The following is a 7245-nucleotide window of genomic DNA, read 5'->3' as shown; positions in this document are numbered from 1 at the left end:
AGACATTTTGAAATATTAGTTATGTGAACTGGTAAATATAAATGCAATCAATATAATTTGGTACATATTCATGGCAATTAAAACTTTGTTAGACAATTTGATTTTGTTGTATATAATTTAAGGGATGTTGTTTGCACAAAAGAACATTTAAACGAAATCATCATTAACATTGTTCGTTCCTCTCGTGATTTTTCTCTGTTAATGTCTCTTGAGGTATGCAAATAGGGTTGGCAAAACGGGCCAACCCGGCCCAACTCGTATTTGGCTCGAAAAAATGAGCCAGGTTAGGGTTGGCTCGAAAAAAAATGAGCCAGAAAACCCAACACGAGCCGGGTTAGGGTTGGCTAAAAAAAAAAAAAAACTTGCGAGCTGGTTCGAAAAAATGGATAACGGGTTAGCTCAAAAAATGCTTGTGGGCTGGCTCGCGGGTTGGTTCGCGGGTTTTCTGATGTTGTCGAGTGATGCCGGTGGTGAAGGCTGTAATACTCCGTATATATCCGGTTTGTTATCATATCATCGTATTAAGTCACGCTTAATTTAAAAATGCAGAATTTCTTTTTCTTTTCAATTATGACATCATTATCATTAGCCAAGTTGAATTGCTTAATTCATTTCATAAAACATCGCCTGTATGTAAATTGAAAAAGACAGCTAACCGAAATACCTCAATATATAAATAGCATAAATGTGTCTCTAGTCACGGAACTACAACACGTAGAGCGGACAACCCTGATAGTTTATACAACTCAAGCTAAAAGGTACTACATCAAAGCGGCATGGACAAACCTCATGCTCGCCAAATAAGGCAACACGCCCAACAATAGTCTCAAATCAAATAACATAAGCATGACAGAAACATAAACACCATCCAATATCTAGTCATGTCAGCAGTCAACTAAACTCCGGCCTTCTTCCGCTAAAGGCATCCGCCCCCAAGTTACCTGAACCTGAAATAAGCGTCCCCAAACGTGGGGTGAAATCTCTAAACAAGAAATCTCAGTAAGACAAGGGGTCCTCAAGGATCTTCCACCCTAAGCTCATTTACATGTGCAATATAAGTTCCAAAAGCAGTTACACAGTATAAGTTCCAAAATAGTGCAATGCAGTAGATAGTCATGTCGTGTGTGTTATAATAATTCTACTGATCAGAGAAGTGCAGGAATACGTCTATTACCCACACAGTACACGCTCATGCTGTACCCGCCCCCAGGACCACCCATGGCTTCCTGGCTAGGCGAAACACCACATACATATCATAAGCATTTTGCACTTAACAACTCCATAACATTTCAATAAAACAGTACATGAAAACACATCATGCATGTAAACCATCCCCCCATGGGATATGGTGGAACAAACAATGGCTAAACCGAAGACATGAAAGCTTTCCTCTTAAGCAATACGTCAAAACCAAGAGCTTACACTAGCTGAAGCCCACAAACAACACAATCACAATCTCTTTATTCAGTAAATAATCATCAATAACCATTACTCCAGGTTACATTAAGTGATTAAGGCTTTCCATATCATTTTAAGTCATTTTAGGCAGTTTCTGCAAGAGATATTCGAATACTCCCCGATGAGTATTTGAATACTCCTGCTCTCCAGAAAGTATTCGACTACTTTCACTGAAGTATTTGAATACCACATGGTATTCGAATACCACATGGTATTCGAATACCACAAGGTATTCGAATACCCACACCCCAGTATTCGAATACTACCCAGTATTCGACTACTTCTTCAAGGTATCCGAATACTTTTCTTTCCAGAATTACAAGGAGTATTCGACTATCAAGGGATAAGTATTCGAATACTACACGAAAAGTATTCGAATACTTATCAGACAGAATGCAGAAGTTCGAGCATTCTTCTGCATAAGTCCAATTTTAAGGGTCCAAACGCGATTGGGAGTCCAATGATGTAATATCCCAAGCGCTGACGAGGGAGGGGAGTGATCGCCGATGCGAAAGGGCATGGACAAGGAGCGACTCTTGACAAGCTTCCAGCGGGGGGTTACATACATGAATGAATCGAATCGACACCCGAAAGAGAAGGATTCCAAATGCTGTGCAGGTATGAGACTGCACAGTTTGTGATAACTTATAAGAATTAATTAATACTACCTATACTAACAAGATGCATCTACTTTTTGGTAGCCCGGATCGGAAGAACTCCACAGTTAAGTGTGCTTGACTTGGAGCAATTCTAGGATGGGTGACCTCCTGGGAAGATTTCCCGGGAAGTGTGCGAGTGAAGAAAAAGCACACTGAAAAGTCTCGTGTTAGTATGTAGGGATAATCGTTAATTCTTGAAGCGGTCGGGCGTTACAAGTGGTATCAGAGCAGGGCCTCTCTTCCAGTACGGTGTGGTTCGAGGATGAACCAGGCGGAAGCTGGTGGGCATGTAACATCCCAAGCGCTGACGAGGGCGGGGAGTGATCGCCGGTGCGAAATGGCATGAACAAGGAGCTGCTCCTGACAGGCTTCCAGTGGGGGTTACATGCATGAATGAATCGAATCGACACCTGAAAGAGAGGGATTCCAAAGGCTGTGCAGGTATGAGACTGTACAGTTTGGGATAGCTTATAAGAATTAATTGGTACTACCTATACTAACAAGATGCATTTACTTTTCAGTAGCCCGGATCGGAAGAACTCCACAGTTAAGTGTGCTTGACTTGGAGCAATTCTGGGATGCGTGACCTCATGGGAAGTTTTCCCGAGAAGTGTGCGAGTGAGGAAAAAGCACACTGAAAATTCTCGTGTTAGTATGTGGGGATAGTCGTTAATTCTTGAAGCGGCCGGACGTTACAAATGACTCCCTAAATAGATATTCATTATCATGTTATGAACTCAGAAACACATTTTTTTACTCAAATGGTTAAAGTTTCTCTTTTTAATGGATTAAACAAGTTAAACTCATCAAAACACCAAAACTATGATCATGGTATACCTTAGGCTTCACAATCTCTCAAAAATACTCCTCCTTGGAGCTTCCAACACAGTCTCACAGCACTGACTTCTAAGGTCCACGAATTTGACACTTCAAGATAGTGTCTTTCTCCACAAAGCACACAACTTGGAGCTCAAAATGCCATGACAATGGCTAAACTCACTCAACTCAGAAATTCAACCAAAACTCACAAAATCTGAAACTAAACTCAGAAAAGATCCCCTACACACTCTCAAGGCAAGCCCTCACTCACACAAGTGTTTAAGTGGAGAGAACAAGGAGAAATGTGACACCTTTGGATCACAAAAGGGAAGAGAGGTGAAGGTGGAAAGAGGAGGGAATGACCAGCAGCCAAGAGGTCCAGAAACTTCACGTAGGATTGTTATAATTCTGACCTAGGGCATTGTGCCCTTAAGTATAAATAGGTCCACTTAAATTAACACACAGTATTAACAATAATAGCTACGCTTAGCATTTTAATCCCAAACTTGAGATTCTGAACCTACTTATTTTTCTAAGATTTATCATATTTTTATTTTATTTTTTGCAGCACCTTTCCGGTACGCTCTTTTCCATAGCCAGTATTAGTTCTGGCACCAGTTCTCATTATTTTAACTTGAAACTTGAAACATTAGTCCTACATATTATTTTAGGAAATAAATAAATAAATATAATATACACTATATAAATTAAAAATATTATTTAATATATCAAAATGTGTTTTAACGTGTCAAAATATAACATTTTATCGAATTAACATGTCGAAAAATCGTATCATACCGTATCTCATGTTGCGGGTTGATCAGAGATAACACGAGGATTGATCAGATTCCCGTTTATAGTTGCGGGTGTTTTATATGCGCGTGTCATGTAAACGAGCTTGCAACTTGTTTCCTTGATAAAAAATGTAAATGGAAATGGGAAAGGAAAAGTGTTAAGAAAAATTTATATGTGTGAAATCAGTTTCTTAGGTTGCATGAATGGTATTATTCACTGCTGTAACAGTACACGTCAATTGATTTGGCTTTTTTACCCGGATATGTCAACGGATATTGGCTTTTTTTAGTGAGACTTACAGGTGAAAAAATGAACCCAAAATTTATTATTATTATTTTAAAAAAAAGTGCCCATCACTAGGGGTATAATTAGATTGGGTTGAGCTAGACTTTGATTTAAAGAGATAAAGTCTGTGTAAATTACTTTAAGTCTTACCTAGTCTGTTGGTCTTGTATATACTCAAATTATAAGTTTGTCATAGTCTATATTTCAAAATAAAACATCTTGACCTAGGCCTATTAGCGTGTTTAAGTTTATTAGGCATTCAATAATTAAAATAATTTTACTTTATTATTCAAAATTATTAAATAATAATTTACTTATTTTATTTAAAATAAATAATATGATATAAGCATACGTGTAAGTTTATAGACCTAGCATAAAATATGCTTTTTTTGAGGCCTGAGCATGTTCTATCTCTATGAAGCACTAACACTTCAAAAAATCCGACGTCCGGTGTTCGACACTTTCTGACACTTCAACGCGCGTTGTAGAAACTCAGAAAAAGGTTCAAAGGTTGAATTACGTTTTTAGTTCTAACTATTAGATTTGTTGGATTACTATTACCATTTTATTGAATTTAATATAAATATTTGTGATATCTTATGTTTCTTTGCAAAATTAATGGGTATTATAAGTTTAACTTTTTTTTTTGTTAAATTGTTGAATATTAAATATAATATATGTAACATAAATTAAAAATATTATTCAATATCAAAATGTATCCTAACGTGTCAAAATCTAACATTTTTTTAGAATTAACGTGTCGGAGTGTAGTGGTGTATCGTGTCCCGTGTCGATATCGGTGCTACATAGATCTATCTAACTATATATAATAGGTTGAACTTGACCTGATGCAGTAGGTCCCGGTTAGACCAGATGACCCATTTACACGTCTGCCAGGGAAGGGCTAGGGTGTCCCCCCTCCCAAAAAAGAATTTTAATTTTTTTTTCATTGATGATGAATGCAGATAGTGACAGAGCCAGGGAGCTAGGGTTCCCCCCTTACCCCAAGCTCCGCAAAGTAGATTTCATCATTCTCTGGCAATGGACAAAGCCAAGATTGCAATGACAGAGAAGGCACCTTTTTGGGGCTTAAATATGGGAGCAGAGGCTCATTTTCTGATTAGGTCATCTATGAAAGTGATTGTTGGGGTTTTTTTGGGTGTAAAAACCTCACTGTTAATTAAGAAAATTAATTAATTAAATATGTGAAATTAGGAAATAATTCCATAATTGACCCTAATAATTATTATGAGGCTTAAATAATTATAGAAAGTGGTTAAGAATGATGAAAGTCGCTTTTCGGAAGAAAAGTGCAGATACCGGTTCTGCTAGTCGGTATAAATGCGTATCGAAAAAGTATCCCGAAAAATTATAATAAGTTCATGATAATTCCTAGAATAATATATAGGACTTGTAAAACGAGTTTGAAGTTAAAATAATGAGAACTGGTGCCAAAAACTGATACTGGCTATGAAAAGCGCGTACCGAAAAGGTGCTCCGAAAAATATAAGAAAAATATGATAATTCTTGTAAAATTGAGTAGGTTAAGAATCCTGAGTTTGGGATTAAAATGCTAAGCATAGCAATTAAAGTTAATACTGTGTGTTTAAGTTGTAAACCGCTATAAATACCCTTGCTTGGCCCAAAACCCTAGGCAAATTAGTTTTCCTACGTGACTCCTTGGGTGGCTGAGTGCTTGGCACTGTTTCATTGCCATTCTTCATCATTTTGGGACCAAGCTACCACTTTTCTCTTGATTTTCCTTCTCCTTTTCCTTGTAAACACTTGTGTGTAGCATTGGGAGGGTGTTGAGAGGATTGTTTCTGAGTTGTAGATGTTGTTGGTGAGGTGTTGAGGGGCTGAGTTGGTGTCCCTTTGGTGAGAGCTCTTGTTCTTGGCTTGTGAAGCTTCAAGAAGCTTCCTTTTTGTAGAAAGGTCTAAGCTTGTGTTAGCATTTTCGTTTTGGGACCAAGTCAGAACCTTTGGAGTTGGTTGTGAGCTCCAAGAGCCTTCCATTTCTGAGTTTGAAGCTTTGGTGAGTTGCTCAACCTTTGTTCTCGAGTTTAATGCTTAAAGATGGAACCTTGATGCATGTAATGGATTAAAGTTGATAACTTAACGTTGGGTATTGTTAAACACACCTTAAATCGCATGTTTAAGCTTCTGGATGCATGAAATGAGCCATCTTTGGGAAGAATATCTCGCGAAATGCAGAACTGCATTCTGTCACGAAATATTCGGATATGCATATCCAGATATGGGGATCTGAATATCCGGATATGGATATCCGGATATTGGCAGAGTGATATCCGGATATGCCCCCGACAAATATCCGGATATTCTGGGATTTCGAGGAACAGTAAGGTACTGTTCATACAGAACTGAGCTATGGGTTTGTGGACCCTATTTTGATAGAGTTGAACTTCTGTAAATACTTAACTAAGTCAGAATAAATGGATCAAGGGTTTATGGCTCGGTGAGAAGCCTTAAGACGTAAAACGTAAGAAAGGCATTGTCTTTGTATTGTATGCTTGTAGTGCATGTTTATTGATTCATTATTGGTCTATATCAGATTGTGATTCTGCTGTGTTTGGAATTTGAGGATTGGTTGGACTCTTGGCTTGGAGTGTTAGCTTGCAAGGTAAGCTTTCGTGTCCTCGGTTTAGCCATGTTGTGGTTCCACCATGTCCTGTGGGGGTATGGTTACATGCTTTGAATATTTGAAATGTTGTTGAGCTTTATGTGTAATGGCTTTTAATATGCCTGTGTTGTTCCATCTTGACGGTAAGCATAAGTATGTGGCGTCATACAAGACAGTGATTCGGGGTGGATGCAAGTGGCGTCTTGCACTATGTGTGGGTATTAGACGTATATAAATCCTGCATTTCTCTGGCTAGTAGAATAGAATTGACACACATGACATGATTATCTGCTGCATTGAACTATTTTAGAACTGATGATGATAAACTGCTTTTGAACTTATATTGCACATGTAAGTGAGCTTGGGGTGGAAGATCCTTGAGGACCCCTTGTCTTACTGAGATTTCTGGTTTAGAGATCTCACCCCACGTTTGGGGAATGCTTATTTCAGGTTCAGGTAGTATGAGGACTGATGCCTCTGGCGGCAGGAGGCCAGAGCTTAGTTGATGTTTAGTGCTGTTCATATTATGCTGCCATGACTGGATTGGATGCTGTTTATGTTTTCCGTCATTTATGCTTATGTTGTTGT

The sequence above is a fragment of the Gastrolobium bilobum genome, unplaced genomic scaffold (assembly GCF_033153095.1).
Source record: "Gastrolobium bilobum isolate Gb01-03AN ecotype WA unplaced genomic scaffold, APGP_CSIRO_Gbil_v1 utg5129, whole genome shotgun sequence".
In the NCBI taxonomy this organism is placed as follows: domain Eukaryota; kingdom Viridiplantae; phylum Streptophyta; class Magnoliopsida; order Fabales; family Fabaceae; genus Gastrolobium; species Gastrolobium bilobum.
Note: the sequence above shows the minus strand (reverse complement) of the source record.